The sequence below is a fragment of the Bufo gargarizans genome, unplaced genomic scaffold (assembly GCF_014858855.1).
Source record: "Bufo gargarizans isolate SCDJY-AF-19 unplaced genomic scaffold, ASM1485885v1 original_scaffold_1246_pilon, whole genome shotgun sequence".
Lineage (NCBI taxonomy): Eukaryota > Metazoa > Chordata > Amphibia > Anura > Bufonidae > Bufo > Bufo gargarizans.
Window position 1 is genome coordinate 317,470 of NW_025334286.1, and position 17,497 is coordinate 334,966.

The 17,497-nt window shown below is 41.6% G+C and overlaps 1 pseudogene; it reads left to right on the plus strand.

Moving 5' to 3' along the window:
* The window catches only part of LOC122923131, a 71,059-nt pseudogene that overhangs the window by 19,011 nt on the left and 34,551 nt on the right, over nucleotides 1-17,497 (plus strand).

Genomic DNA, 17,497 nt, shown 5'->3' on the forward strand with positions numbered 1-17,497 from the left:
TCGCAAGTGCGGGTTCCTGCTCTGGGACCCTCTCCTATCTCCAGAACAGTGCGCTCTTCCCTTCAGGGGTCCTGTTCTCCAGATTGGTGCGGGTTCCTCCTATGGGACCCGATTCTATCTATCCTAGCAGTATGCCACCACAATCCCTTTAATTCTTAAGAAAATTAAAAAAAATATTATAACCCCATTATAACTTTTTTTTAAAATATTTATGTCTATAAAGCTGTGGGAAGGTGTGGGCTTGAGTTTTGGATCACGTATTATTTTTTTCGGCAAAGCTACCATTTTTTTATTTTTTCCTGTTACACTATTCATCATACGAGATAAATACTGTTATATTTTCATAATGTGGCCATTTTTGGACACAACACTATGGGGGTCATTTATTAAACAGACATGTGCCTCCATTTCTGGTGTAGATTGCGGAGAAAAGGTCCTTTTATGTCCTTTTGTTTTTACAATTAATAGTAGCAGTATTATATTACCTTATGTATTCATATTATATTACATTATTTTTATTAATAGTAGCAGATTATTTTATTACATTTTTCTGTATTTGTGTTTTATGATGTCATTCAGAGGGCAGATTTGTATGTCAGATCTATGGACTATTTAAAGGGTTTGCAAGGACATCTCCTTCCCCCCTCTGATGTGAATAGTTTGTGTTTCTGGAGTGCACACCCCATATACACCCCATATACACCACATTCCATATAGACCCTATATACACCCCATATACACCACACCCCATATACACCACATTCCATATAGACCCTATATTCACCCCACCCCATATACCTTAGAGAGCTGTGAAATGAATGCAGTTTGTGTCCACGACGTGGGGAGATGTGTGCAGATTGCCCGGCCTCGTGTGACTCCGCTCAGATTCGGCGGAGGGCTGCCTCTCATTTACCTCTATTTTGCCGCCCAGTAAGGAATGGAGGAATGTTAATAAAAGCCAGGACGCCTCGTGTCTCTCTGTTACTCCTGGTAGCTCCCCAGGTCCTTCACTAGGCATGTATTCGTTGGCCAGGGGCTTCCATGTGGTGCCAAGTGCTGTGACCGATCACCGCCCCACCACCCACCTTACTGACTATTGCCGGGTAGTGACGGCAATGTGCGCCGCTCCCTCTACCGGACTCTGTTAGCAGGGCCCAATGTTAGGGGCTGGTAATGGTCTCCATATGTGTAGTGAGAACACAAGACCGGAGGGCATAGAGGGTGTCTGCTGTGACTGTGGAGGGGATGGAGGGTCCTGCCGTCACTACTGTACAGGTTGGGGGAGTGGGCTGATGTGACTGCTTGGTGGGAAAGGTGTGTGTAGGGTTGCTTTGAGTACTGGAGGTGGGGAAGTATATATAGGGGCAGTGGTGACTGCTGGGGGAAGGGTGTATTTGGAGGCTGCTGTAACTACTGGGGGAAGTATATAACATCCATTTTGCCCCAGTTCACCCTGCTTGTGCTTCAGCCACACTACAGCATCCACTTTATTTGATGCCTTGCGTTCCTTTTCTGTAATGACAGATACAGATTGGTTTTTCTGTATGTACCACAAAAAAGGAGGGGTCTGGTGCTCGGGCGTGATGCCTTTTTTCCTATGTACATGTATTAAAGGGGTTCTCCGGGCTTTTAATATTGATGGCCTATCAGATTGGTGGGGGTCCGACACCTGGTACCCCCGCCGATCAGCTGTAAGAAGGAAAGGCACATTTCCCGTCTCTCTTCCTGCTGCTGTGTCTATGGCAAAGCAGCGGCAAGAAGGAAGACGGCATGTAGACATGTGGCACCGACACCTCTGCCGATCTGATATTGATGACCTATCCTGAGGATAGGTCATCAATATTAAAAGCCTGGAGAACCCCTTTAAGTATTATACTGTGAACAAGGACTCGGGAGACCGAAACGCGTAGGGTATGCGTGAACTACTGCCGCCTGTGGAGTCTTCAGGTGTATGGTCTGAGATTTGGTGCCTATGACAATGTTATAAGTAGCTTCCTTATCTTCCTCTGCAGAATCCAACATGGAGAAGCCTGGAATTTGGATTGATGCCTGACCGGCTGGATACGTCTGTGTCCTGCTTCGTCGTCAGGATATGGGGGGGCAAGGATGATGATTATCGTCTGTTAATTGAATGGGAAGTAAATCTGGATGGACTCAAGTATTTGGGCCCTCAGGTAAGAAACCGTAAGAGTCTGTGACTCGTGTCTTCACTGTATGGTTTATTATAAGGCACAGTTTTATCACGTGGAATGGATGATTGCAGTACATGTATGTATGTATGTACATACTGTACTGATCCTGAGTTACATCCTGTATTATACTCCAGAGCTGCACTCGCTATTCTGCTGGTGCAGTCACTGTGTACATACATTACATTACTTATCCTGTACTGATCCTGAGTTACATCCTGTATTATACTCCAGAGCTGCACTCACTATTCTGCTGGTGTAGTCACTGTGTACATACATTACATTACTTATCCTGTACTGATCCTCAGTTACATCCTGTATTATACTCCAGAGCTGCACTCACTATTCTGCTGGTGGAGTCACTGTGTACATACATTACATTACTTATCCTGTACTGATCCTGAGTTATATTCTGTATTATACTCCAGAGCTGCACTCACTATTCTGCTGGTGGAGTCACTGTGTACATACATTACAGGCCCTCCTTTACTATAGTTGTCTATGCTGTGATGTAGGCGAGTATATATATATATATATATATATATATATATATAATATAATATATATATAATATAAAAATTTCTGTCTGTTCTTTATGCGCGACCAAACGACTGGACCGATCTTCACCAAATTTGGCACACAGGTACATCAGGTGTCCGGGAAGGTTTTAGACCGGTTTTAGTCTCAGCTCTCTAGGACCTACCGTTCCTGAGATATTCCCCAACTGCTATAAACACAGTTTTACTCCAGGTTTCAATGACAACCCAGCCATTTTTCTTTACTGTTGAAAGGGGCGGCCCCACTGTTGAAGGCCACTGTTATGGGGGAAACTATCGATATCTTTTTACGACACACGGAAACATAAAATGAAATAGAGTAAATATACCCGTGCAAAGCCGGGTCCTTCTGCTAGTAATAAATAATTGTAAGAGCACTCACAGGCTTCCTCTGAGTAAAAGGTGGAGCAGGACTCGCAGGCTTCCTCTGAGTAAAAGGTGGAGCAGGACTCGCAGGCTTCCTCTGAGTAAAAGGTGGAGCAGGACTCGCAGGCTTCCTCTGAGTAAAAGGTGGAGCAGGACTCGCAGGCTTCCTCTGAGTAAAAGGTGGAGCAGGACTCACAGGCTTCCTCTGAGTAAAAGGTGGAGCAGGACTCACAGGCTTCCTCTGAGTAAAAGGTGGAGCAGGACTCACAGGCTTTCTCTATAAGTGGTGAAAAAAAAGCTGGACTCGCAGGGGTTCTATGTCTGGGTGAAGGAAGCAGGGCTCACAGGCTTTCGCTATAAGTGAACTCACAAATCTTCTTTAGTCCAGAAGTATGCAAATCATGAAAAATACTCCTGAGATGGCATCTAACACCGGTAAAACTAAGCCATATGGATTCCAACTATTCCGATCTATGCTGGAAAAATTGTGGAGCCCAAGGAACCTATCTACATCTATGGTGGACATAACCAAAAATCCAGACTTTTTGGAAAATGGTATTTGAAAAGCTTAACAGAATGCTACATACAAATGTTCAACCATCTCCAGACTTTGCCTTATGTTTCCTACTAAATCAGCCTATTCCACAACATACCAAAACAGTGGGATCCCATATAATACTGGCCGCAAGAAGCCTCATAGCACAAAAATAAAATAGACCTGAAATTTCTACCATCACAGAAGTCTGGACATCGGTTTCACAAGCTTACAACATGGAAGTTAAATACGCATCATATTCACTATCCTTCAGTAAAATAAAAAAATATTGGTCTCCATGGAACCCGAACTACCTAAACAACATACCAAACAGATTCTCTCTAATTATAGATAAGTTTTAAAACTGTTAACATTATTTACATGTTATATCTTTACTTTTAAAAATATAATAACTAATCCTTATATATACAAATGTGGGGATATACGTATATACTAATCTTTTTAAAAATAGAAAATGCATATTGTATTTGTATATATGTGTATGGTACTGCAAATGTGTGTATGTGTGTGTGTATACATTTGATATGTGAATATATGTATGATCACGATGACATATCATGTATAAAAGGGCATGAACACATGTGCATGTATATGTTTATGTAGTTTATATTACTATATGAATATATAGGGATGTATGGATGCGTATGTGTTATTAGTAGTGTTGATCACGAATATTCGAATTTCGAATTTTTATCGCGAATATAGGTACTTCGAAAATTCACGAATATTTCGAATATAGTTATATATATTCGTAATTTCGACTATTCGGAAAAAAAAATCGAATAAAAAAAAAAAATTTGAATATTCTAAATTGCTTCTAGCTTGTGGGCCAATAAGAAGGCTGCAATATACTTGACTTTAGGAGTAGTAGTGTTTGCGAATGTTGCTCTATATTAGTTTTTTTCGAATATTCGCTATATTGCTATATATTCTTGTTTTAGAATATTACAAATATTCGAAAAAACGAAGTTATAGCAATATAGCGAATATTCGAAAAAAATGAATATAGTGCTATAATCTTTTTTTTATAGTAAAAAAATTACAACTATTAGACAAAGATTATAGCACTATATTAGCTAAATTGCTCTTTATTCTTTTTTTTCGAATATTCGCTATATTGCTATATATTCTTCTTTTAGAATATAGCGAATATTAGAAAAAAATCGAATATATAGCAATTTAGCTAATATAGTGCTATAATCTTCTTTGTCTCATAGTAGAAAAATTCGCAATGAAAAATTCGAATCCGAAAATTCGAATTATGAAAATTCGCATATTACACAATCATTACCTTGCCGATTTTTCAAAAAAAAAACGTGAATTTTCGAATATTCGACGAATATTCTACAAAATATTCGCGAAATATCGCAAATTCGAATATGACCCCTGCCGCTCATCACTAGTGAGTGGATGTGGACGCACACACACACCCAAAATGCTACATAGTTCTGATATTTAATGTTTAAGTATATGCTTATTTTACATTTATATGTATATTTACATATTCAAAACCAATTTCACTAATATATCGGCATGTCAACCCCTTTTATTATCTAGAATATAGGTTGGTTGTGCACACCTCATACGGAATATGTATTCACAGAGGCTTCCTTATATACGTATTAAATATTTATTATACATATAAAACAATGTGTTAAAATATTATATGAAATCACTGATATTCCAGATATTCGTCAAAAAAAGGTCTTAATATATAGTGACCGTCGTGGGATAAGACTTTAATATGGTTCGATCCCTGGGATGATTGTCTCTTAATAGAACCTAATATTTTGCCAGTGAACTAATAGTATATATAAAAATAAAATAAATTATATAAATTAATCTGTCACAACTGATCCAAGATAACACCACAATATGATATGTGCAAAATATGTGAACCTGCAAAAGGAAAATAGTTATAAGACCATCCACAATGGGACCTCCTGGATTTAGTATGTAGAATAAAAATGAATTGTCAAAAGGTGCAAAACTTTCATCAGTGGACACAATTATAAATAATATATAACCACAATGGGGTGAAAACCGCAACAATATTACTATAAGCGCGTTGCGTTATGTTTCATCCAGCAGGTCCGCGATCCTATCCCACTACGGTCACAATATATTAAGACCTTTTTTTTATTACGAATATCTATAATATTTTAACACATTGTTTGTTTTATATGTATAATAAATATTTAATACGTATATAAGGATACATATTCCGTATGAGGTGTGCACAACCAAGCTATATTCTATATTTATTCTTTGCCTCATAGACGGGGTGTGTCTATATTGTTTGAAGCACCCGCTCCATATAGAGCAACGAGGCGAGCCGTCACATCCTAATACAATTTGCTCCCTTTTATTATCTATTAATACCGTAATTTAAATCCATAACTAAGAAACCAATGAAACTGATGTATGAGAATTGATGTAAAAGTTATGTTTATTAATATATATATATATTCTACACATGAATGAAAATAACTATAACTTTAAAATATATTTAAAAAAATATATAAAAATTATTGTTGGAAAAAGAAATTATAATCGCTGTGCTCAGATATCACGGTGTCTTACCCAGTAACTAACCCCTTAAATACCGGGCACAGAGAAATCTATTATAGTGAATGGGATTCTGATGCTATACCTGCTAAGCCGTGCCTCGTGCGCAGCTTTCCAGCGGCCAGAATGTCATAGTAACTGATTGGAGCCCCGCAATTTCACTGCAAGGACTCCGATCGGAAGGCTGCATCCCTCTGCCTAACCTCACAGATGCTACAATCGATATTGAAAGCAATCGCCGGTCATTATATTATACAGCCAGCACCTCCCGCGTATGGAGCGTGCCCAGAGCGGCAGCCCTCTTCATACATTCTCAGCCACCGTGACGTACAGGTACGCCACGGTGGCTGAAGGGGTTAAAACGCAAGAAAAACTGTATAAATGTGGTATTGCTGTAATCATACTGACCCAGAGAATGATGGTAACTGCTCAGTTTTGCCGCATTGGCAATACCGTAACTAAACCCATAAAACGGGCTGATTGATTAAACAGTCTGTATTTGAGCATACTGTAATGGATAGAGAAGCGCACGTACCCAAACAACTCTCATCATCTTCACCTCCTGTTTGCAGCACATAGGTCACGTGACCCACGTCCTCCTTACCATAGCCGTTCACACAACGCTGCTTTCATTTTCTAACCTGACTTAAAAGCGATTGCTGTAATGTGATTGGTTGCTCTGTAAATCTTCTCCATTACGGTCCTCTTGCGTCGGCTTCTTCACTGACCCCCAGAACCTCTTCTCACTGTCTCCACAGATTCATGCCTGTAACCCGAATGAAGTCATTTTCGGTCTCAACGACGGCTATTATGGCGCCTCTTTCGAAAGTAAGGTAAGTACCTCTCGGGACGCACCTCACTCACTGCATATCCAGACAACCCTCCACAGCCTCCATATAATGAGGTATGTGTGTGTGGACACTGATGTGGATTGTAAAATAGATCCAGAGCAAAGAAGTGTTGTCATGAGGACTCTGGAGCAGAGAGCACTGAACTGCTTAAGGTCTGCAGGTGATCCTGGTCCTTAAGGGGGTTGTAGCATGAAAAGTATTTCTATGCTGTGAATGGGACACTTCAAATGAAGCACCAAAAATTCCGTGCTGATATTGTATGTACATTTTCCTCTCTGGTAGCGCCCCCTGCTGTTTATCCTTCAGGTCCACCTCCTCCTGCAGTCAGTGGTGGACGCACATGCTCGGTAGCTCCCCTGCTCTCTTCCTCCTCTTAGTGATGGCATAGCGATCTCACAGGGAAGCAGCCCAGACACCTTCCACCTTCGGAGGTCACACTACATTTTTTCCGGCAGAGTAAGGCCTCTTTCACACGAATAATATGGATTAGGTCGGATGCGTTCAGGGTGCATTCAGTGAAACTCGCAAGCAAGTTCAGTCAGTTTCATCTGCGATTGCGTTCAGTTTTTTTCCGCGCGGGTGCAATGCGTTTTGATGCGTTTTTCACACGCGTGATAAAAAAACTGAAGGTTTACAAACAACATCTCCTAGCAACCATCAGTGAAAAACGCATTGCATCCGTACTTTCACTGAAGCCCCATTCACTTCTATGGGGCCAGGACTGCGTGAAAAACGCTGAAAATAGAACATACTGTGTTTTTCACGCAACACAGGGTCTGTGTACAGAACGCTCATGTACACAGACCCATAGAAATGAATGGGTCTGGATTCAGTGCGGGTGCTATGCGTTCACATTGTAGGGTTATATAAAGGCCAAATGCTTTATAAATAAAAAAAAAACAACTAATGGATCAAAATAAAAATTATTCAAATGATATTGATCCGTGAGATGGACATATAAACATCTCCAAGAGTTCGATCAAGAACCTAATTATTTTGTGAAATCAGTAAATAACAGGGTACAATCATCTATGCAAAATATAAATGATTTATTATACAATAAGGGTACTTTCACACTTGCGGCAGAAGAATCCAATGGATCCGGCATTTTTTTTCTTTTTTGCAGACCGGAATGCCGGATCCGGCATTCCGATATTTTGAATGCTGGATCTGGCACTAATACATTCCTATGTAAAAAAATAAATAAAAAATGCCGGATCCGCCATTCGGGCAAGCGTTCCATTTGTTTGGGCCGGAGATAAAACAGTAGCATGTTGCGGTTTTATCTCCTTCCTGATCAGTCAAAAAGACTGAACTGAAGACATCCTGATGCATCCTGAACGGATCGCTCTCAATTCAGAATGCATGGGGATAAAACTGATCAGTTCTTTTCTGGTATAGAGCCCCTAGGACGGAACACTATGCCGAAAAAGAAAAACGTTAGTGTGAAAGTACTCTAATTTAAAATACTATCAAAAATTAATCAATGTAAATTTCAATAATATACAATGATATGTAATACCCAGAATTCGCCACTAGATGGTGCCAACAAAACATTACTCAACCAACACGAGAATATTATGCAATACTGCTTTCAATTAGGAGAGATATATCAATCAACTGAATATTCACAGAAATTCAATAAAGAAAATGACAGATACGAACCCTTGCCCTGCCAACTCTTATGCCCAATCTTGGATAATGGTAGTATTGCAATAAAACGTATACATTATCAGCTTGATATCAAACTAGGGAATATAAAGATTCCCAACAAAGAGTTTCTCCAATATTATCTCCTTGATTCAGTTATATGCATCGTAACTGAATCAGAGATGATATTGATGCAGCAACTAACGTTACACGTCCACAAATAAGTGGGTATCTGGCTAAGTATCAAGCCAATTCATTTCGATCAATACTACATATAAATAAAAGTATACATTACCTAAGGCCTAGTTCACACACTTGTTTTTTTTGCGAGTGTAGTTTTGTGTTCCGTATACGGAACCATTAATTTTAATGGTTCCGCATTAAAAACGGAATGTGTTCCGTAAGTATTCCGTTTCCGTATTTCCGTTTTTGTTCCGTGGCTCTATTCAAGTCAATGGGTCTGCAAAAAAAGGAACAGATACGGAAATGCATCCGTATGTCTTCGGTATCCGTTCCGTTTTTGCGAAACCATCTATTGAAAATGTTATGCCCAGCCTGATTTTTTTTCTATGTAATTACTGTATACTGTATATGCCATACTGAAAAACGGAACGGAAACACAACGGAACTCAAAAACGGAACAACGGATCCGTGAAAAACGGACTGGAAAAAACTATAAAAGCCATACGTTCGTGTGAACTAGGCCTAAGGATGTAGGAAATGGGTAGAGTCTAGGGGAAGTCATCTCTCCAAAGATTTTTTCTGATAATCCCAAAATCTTTCTCCAGAGATCTCCCTATGTTTCTTTGTTTTTTCTTTTTGTGTGTCCCCCCTCTTTTTGGTATCTGGTTTCTTAACCAACACTTCAGATGAGCACACCTTCCTAGTTTGGAACTTTCCAATCATTGTTGAATAGGCGTGTACATTGATAAGAAATGTGACATCATAACACTACCCAGAATGCACTTTTGCTACTGGTGTAGTATTACCTGCTCATACCTAGGTGGCACTGTTGTATAAGCTATAAGCATCATACCATTAAGAGTTAACTCATACATGCCTGACATTTTCAATACTACACACCTCTGACATCTGGAGGCCTTGTCTCAGAGCTGAGGGACAAACTTCCCTGCTTCTGAAATTAATGACCTATCCTCAGGTCATTATTATCCATAATGTGTGCTAAATAAACCATGCTTTTGTCACCTTACAACACTAAAAGTACAACACCAAGCGATCAAAAAGGCGTATGCCCGCAAAAATAGTACCAATCTAACCGGCACCTCATCCCGCAAAAAATGAGCCCCTACCTGAGACAATCGCCCAAAAAATAAAAAAAAACTATGGCTCAGAATATGCAGACACTAAAACAAAGTTTTTTTATTTTATTAAATGCTGTTATTGTGTAAAACTTAAGTAAATTAAAAAAAAGTATACATATTAGGTATTGCCGCATCCGTAAGAACCTGCTTTATAATATCACATGACCTAATCCCTAAGGTGAACACTGTAAAAAAAAAAAAAAAAAAAACTGGTGTAAAAAAAGCAATTTTTTTGTCTCCTTACATCACAAAAAGTGTAATAGCAAGCGATCAAAAAGTCATATGCACCCCAAAATAAGGCCAATCAAACTGTCATCTCTTTCCGCAAAAATAGTACCCTACCTAAGATACAGTAATCGCCCAAAAACTGAAAAAACTATGGCTCTCAAACTATGGAGACACTAAAACATGATTTTTTTTGTTTCAAAAATGAAATCATTGTGTAAAACTTACCTAATATGTCTACTTTTTATTTATGTATCGCCGTGTCCGTAATAACCTGCTCTATAAAAATATCACATGACCTAACCCCTCAGGTGAATACCATTTAAGGTGTGAAAAAAGCCTTTTTTTTTTTTGTCACCTTACATCACAATAAGTCATATGCACTCTGTAATAGTACCAATAAAACCGTCATCTCATCCCGAAAAAAATGAGTCCCTACACAAGACAGTCGCCCCGAATGTGGAGACACTAAAAAATCATTTTTTTTTTCAAAAATCTTTGTTATGTAAAACTGAAACAAACAATAAAAAAAGGAAGTAGACATATGGGGAATGTAAAATAATAACTATTTTTGGAGGTATTACTATCTATTATAAAAGTAGAGAAATTGAAATTTGGAAATTTGCTAATTTTGCAAAATTTTAGGTAAATTTAGATTTTTTTTTATAAATAAAAAAAAAATATTTTTTTTTACTTCATTTTACCATTGTCAATGAAGTAGAATATGTGACGAGAAAACTATCTCAGAATCGCCTGGATAAGTAAAAGCGTTTTAAAGTTATAACCACATAAAGTGACACTGGTCAGATCTGCAAAAAATGGCCTGGTCCTTAAGGTGGAAAAATGGCAGGGTCCTGAAGGGGTTAATGTCAATGACCATCAATTTCAGGGGCCTGAATAACCCCATTAATGCATTGCATCCCCTGTTTCTCATGTTGCCTGGTTCCATCGCCACCTTGCTGTTGGCAGCTGCGGTCCCTGCCGATGCCCACATCTGGCCACTAGGCAACTGAACAGCTTTTTTTTTTTTTTTTCAGCTGCATGGCATGGTCTGGTTGGTGAGAGAACCACTACCTGATTTAAAGGGGTTGTCACATTACAAGAACCTTTCCGCAGGATGAGGGTTAAGTGTCTCATTGGCGGGGGTCCGATCACTGGGGCCCTTGCTGATCGCTAGAACATGTGTCCTCCCTATTGAATGGCGCGACAGACAGGCAAACGCGCTACCGATCCCTTCTACTCTATGACTTGTCCATTAGAGTTGAATTGATTGGCAGCACACATGCGATTCTGCAGTTTCATTCAAATAGGGCAACATGGGCCCCTGTTCTAGGGATCGGTAGGGGCCCAAGTAATCGGACATCTGCCAATCAGACACTTATCCATCTTGTCCTTCGTCCTGTCGCATCCTGACTGCTCTCATGGTGACAACCAGTGTCGGACTGGGGTACCTAGGGCCCACCAGTAAAATTTATTTTGGGGGCCCACTGTACGGATACATTCAAACATAATAAATAATCTAATACATTTTTATATGAACATAGCCTGGTGGAGGTGCTGTACATTGAGTATATGTATATAGTGCAGTAAGTCTAATGTGTTATGTGCCACTTGTGCAGGGAGTGGAAGACTAGGGGCCCACTTTGCACAGGGGCCCACCGGGGGATTTCCCTGTACCCCTGTGGGCCAGTCCGAGCCTGGTGACAACCCTTTGTTACTGACCACACTGCTACTGCTTCACCACTACTGTATCTCTTGTGGGGGTCAAAACCCGGGAATCTGCATTCCTGTACTTCCTTGTGTGGAAGACCAGGGGATCCCATCGACTCCACACCCCAGTCTATCCAGAGCCAAACAAAATAAATTGTAGATAATCCACATATTATTATTTATTATACACACTTATATAGCGCTACTATATTCCGCAGCGCTTTACAGACATTATCATCCAACTGTCCCCAATGGGGCTCACAATCTAAGGTCCCTATCTGAAATAAACACGTGTGATGCTTCACGTGTCCACCAGGTGGTGCTGTGCTCTGCTGACCGCTCAGCAGCATGCATGCTGCTTGTATACATTACTATAGCCGGCGTCCCCTCCACGCTGTCAGCGCCTCGGCCGCCCGGAGATGTCCTTCAGGCGGTGAGCTGACCTCTCCTGAGCAAACATTTACACTGAAGTCTAATCCTCTACTGTTTTCTCAAGAGCGCCCCCTCCAGACCGTCACTCCGGCTGATGCATATTACACTTAGACCAGCACTTGATGCGTATGACAGGAAAAATCCCTGCCTCTCCAGAGCGCTCAGCCACACGTCTAGGAATGCGGCTGCGACCTTATCGCTTCCTGGGAAATAAATAGGGGGCACTTAATGCGCTAATTGGTGTTACTAAAATCTCATCCTAAGACCTCGCACTAGTGCTGCAATACCACAAACCACCTGTGCACAGGGGTGGTGCTGTTTTTGGATTAATGGAGCTATCTTTTTCTAGTCATGGACAATGTAACAGAGACCATTTCCTAATATGTTTATACACAGCAGCCAATCAGAGCTGCACTGTAGAGCATGGGGGAGGGCCATGAAAGCATCCAGAGCATCTAATGACACATGCAGAAGACTTCAGACTGCCACAGGCTCTAATAGACAGTACAGCAAAGCTGATGTCACTTAATGGAGTAAAACTGCAGTGTAAAGCATGATCGGTGCACACGGGATTCATGCTTCTGCTTCATTCAAGCAGAGCCCTGTGTTCTTCATGAGGAAGCCCCTTTAAAGGGTTGCTCGTTGGGGCTGAGCGCTGTGGTTCCAGCGACTGGCCGAGGGTCACACGGGTTGTATAGAACCGCCATGTCTTCATATGAGTGATGCAGCTCCATCTTTTGCAGGCTTCACCGGGCCCAATGTGCCATCAAGCAGACCCAAGTGACTGTTCAGAAAATCGGTAAGGAGATCGAGGAGAAATTGCGCTTATCTTCATCGAGCAACAAGCTGGTAAGAATCGCTGTATCGGCGCTCCGGCCGGCGGCTGAAGGTCCTCCTTGAGACCGACAGAAATTTAGGTTTTCAGCCAGTTTTTGGCTTTAATGTTTTTGGATCTTTTTGTTAGATCTCTCTATGGTAATAGTGAAGGATAATTGTAGAAATTGTTTATTTATAAATAAATTATTTTTCACCTTTTCTTGAGAAATCCCTCAAGTTTATGTAAGGTCTCAATATTTCCAGTGATGACCCTTCTTTTCCATCTGCAGTTCGCCCTGCCATGCTGGATGTCAGCTTCTGGGCCAAATCCTGACTGATGACAGCCTCTTCATGTCTAGTCAGTGCTCGAAGTTTATCACAATTTCTTTGGTTCTGTTTTTCCACCCGAGGATTGATCACAGGAACACAATGGGAATTAGAACTGGGGGCCATCATGCTGAAAAAAAGCATTGGTCATCACCCGATTGCTCCTGGATGGTTGGGAGAGAGTGATGTCCCATACAGTCTTAAAGGGGTTGTCCGGGTTCAGAGCTGAACCTGGACATATCCCCTTCACCCAGGCAGCCCCTAGACGTCACCGGCTCTGATGGGCAGGATTTAGTGCTGCCCTAGCCTGTTTTACGTCACCAGGAACACTGCTAGGTGGAAGCCTCCGGCTAGCATTCCCATGGTGAGACCCGGTACGTCACCAAATCTGCTGAAAAGCCCTTGCCCTGCGTGATTCAGTGCAGGGCAAGGGAGAGCATTGGAGCATGACATGCTCCACTCAGAAGGGATGACCGGATGACTAAGGAGATATGTTCGGGTTCAGCTCTGAACCCGGACAACCCGTCTAAAGGGTCTTAATAAGAGAAAATAACTCTCCCCTCCCCCCCACGTCATCTGCAGTCCAGTCCCTGTACTTCTTGCAGAATGTCAATCTGTCCTGAATGTTTTTCCTGGACAGAAGTGGCTTCTTTGCTGCCCTTCTTGACACCAGGCCATTCACCAGAAGCCCTCACACCTGTCTGCTGCCATTCTGGAGCTGCACTGATGGTGACCCGATCCTGTAGCGCAGGGATGGCCAACTTGCGGCTCTCCAGCTGTTGCAAAACTACAACTCCCAGCATGCCCAGTCTGCCTACAGCTGTCAGCCTACAGCAGGGCTTGGTGGGAGTTGTAGTTTTGCAACAGCTGGAGAGCCGCAGGTTGGCCAGCCCTGCTGTAGTGGAATCCTCTTTAGGAGGCAGTCCTGGCACTTGCTGGAGTTTTTGGGGCATCCCGAAGCCTTCTTTACAGAAATTGAATCTCTCTCCTTGACCTTCTTGATAATCCGATAAAAGGTTGATGTAGGTGCAGTCTTACAATCACCAGTTCCCTTGTCCGGTGATGCAAAGCAATGATAACTGCACGTGTTTCCTTGGAGGTAACCATGGTTAATAGAAGAAGACAGTGTTTTCAACCTCCCCCTTCCCTGATATTGGCTGCCTTGTTCTTGTCCTTAACATTTTCTCCTGATCTAATGAGAAGATCACTGGCGTCATGTCAGCAGGGCTGAAATGCAGTGTAAATTGGGGTTTTTGTGATTTAAGTTCATTTTCATGGAAAGAAAAATAACTTTGCAACCAATTACAATTCTTCTGATCACTCTTCATAACAATCTAGAGTTAATACACATTGCCACCATAAAAACTGAAGAGGCAAACTTCCGTCTGGGTACTTATTCAAACAAAATAAAACTTAAAGGGGTTGTCCGGGATTTTGATATTCATGGTCTAACCTCAGGATAGATCATCAATATCTGGTGGGGGTCGGACTCCCGGCACCTCCGCAGATCAGCTGTTTGAGTGCTGTGGGCTCTCTAAGCCAGTGATGGCTCACTTATCTGTCACAAGGTCTAGGTGCAGCTCAGTCCCATTCAGATGAATGGGCTGCAATACCAAGCACGGCCACTGATTAGCTTGAGTATCGGAAGTTGGACCCCCGCCAATCAGATATTGATGACCTTTCCTGAAGATAGAACCTCAAAACTCCTTTAAAAGTGTGGCCGCATTTGAGTAGGGATTGTACCCTGTGCCTGTAGCACCCTAACAGACACCAGTAAACGTAACAATCCTCAGAAATAAACCTAAAATGGTTATCCATTTTTTAACTTTGGCGCATCTTTGAGTAATTTCTTAATAAAGAGATTAGGGCTTTATTTTGCAAATACAAATCCCCTGCAAAGACCTGAAGAGTAACATTTCACTACCACTAGGGGGAGCTGATTATGGAGTTCTGTGTATAATCTGTATTCGGTGAGTCCTTTAGTTCCCTCTAGTGGTGGCCTCAAACACCTGAAGTCAGAAGAACCCACTAAAGGGGTTTTCCGGCACTTAAAAATTGAAGGTCTATCCACAGGAAAGGAATATCTAATTGGCGGGGATCTGACTCCTGGCAATCCCTGTGATCTGCTACTGGAAGGTGCTGCAGTCTCTTGTCTGGACTCCTGTGATGTCACACCCATCGGTCACATGACCATTGTACAGCTCAGTGCTGCAGTACCAAGCACAGCCGCTGTACTGTGCATGGTGCTATGCTTGGTATGCAGTGAGGAGGCCTCTTCAAACATCTGATCAGTGGGGTCCAGGATTTAGACCCCCACCAGTCCAATATTGATGACCTATTCTGAGGAGAAGTCAGATTACCATGAGACATTACTCCACGTGCTGACCCCGGTTGTCTAATGGTTTTTATGCAGAAAAAGAAGAGCGAGTGTTTACGACTGAAAATCCTGGTGCTTCAGGACGAGCTGGAGAGACAGAAGAAGGCTTTGGGTCGGGAGGTGGAGCAACTCCATAAGGAACGAAACGCCCTGAATGCTAAACGTAAGGAAAACTGAAATGTGTCATGTGTCTTTCAAAACGTAATTCAGCAAAAAATGGTCTTTCAACATCTCTGAAGATCTGATCTGCTGGATCCGTGACTTCAGACCACCACAATGTTCTCGATTCTGGGCACTTTGAAAGCCCAGGAACATAAAGCCTAAAAAAAATGATTTGTAGAAATGAATGGAGGGCGGCTGTGCATGCGCGTTGCGCTGTCCGCTTTGTGGGCTCCGTTCTAGAGCTGGGTGCATGGCCTAGAAGTCCCTGCAGCTGACAGACATAGGCGGCATACCCGAGCGATATGCCACCGATGCTTGAGATGCCACAACCCCTTTAACCCTTTCCTGACGTGACATAATAGTACCTCACATGTCGGGTCTTTAAAGATGGTGCTTGCTCCGCAGCAGACACCCAGGGCTATTGTCTGCGATTGGCATCTTCACAGATGCCTTGGTCAGAAGCTAAGCTATGTGTTTCCAGGCCTGGAACGGCTCCTCCACGTGGTGATCAGGGATGCCGTGCATTGTCTGTGAAAGGCCGGAGCATGCTGAGGCTCCTATGCCTTTTACAGGTACAGTGGATATAAAAAGTCTGCACACCCCTGTTAAAATGTCAGTTTTCTGTGATATGAAAAATGAGACAAAGATAAATTATTTCAGAACTTTTTTTTTTTTTCTTCCCTTCACCTAAAAGATTTCATTTTGTTTTTCAATTGAGTTGTACAGTTTATAGGTCACATTAAAGGTGGAAAAAGTTCTGAAATGATTTATCTTTGTCTCATTTTATTACATCACAGAAACCTGACATTTTAACAGGGGTGTGTAGACTTTTTATATCACTGTATGTACTGCAGAGGACAGTATACTGTGTATTCCAATGTAGGCCTTCAGGTGGCAGCACTGGATTGGAATATACCAATCTTTGTATATTGTAATGGATAAAATGCCATTGCTTTATACAAATTGCAATCTAATGACAGCATGTTAGTCACCTAGGGCAGTGTTTCCCAACCAGCGTGCCTCCAGCTGTTGCAAAACTACAACTCCCAGCATGCCCGGACATGCCTTTGGCTGTGTGGGCATGCTGGAAGTTGCAGTTTTGCAACAGCTGGAGGCACACTGGTTGGGAAACACTGACCTAGGGTGATCAAAAAAAAAAGTTTAAAAAGTTTTTAAAAATATAAAAGTTCAAATGGGGCCCCCCCCCCCCCCCACCTTTCCCCAAACTGAAAATAAACAATAAAAAAGTCATAGGCATCAATGTGTCTGAAAATGTCGATTTAATATAAAAATATTTGATCTGTACAGCGTAATTTCCAAATGGCCAATTTGCCATTGTTTCATCATTTCGCCTCTCCAAAAAATGTAATAAAAAAATTACCAAAAAGT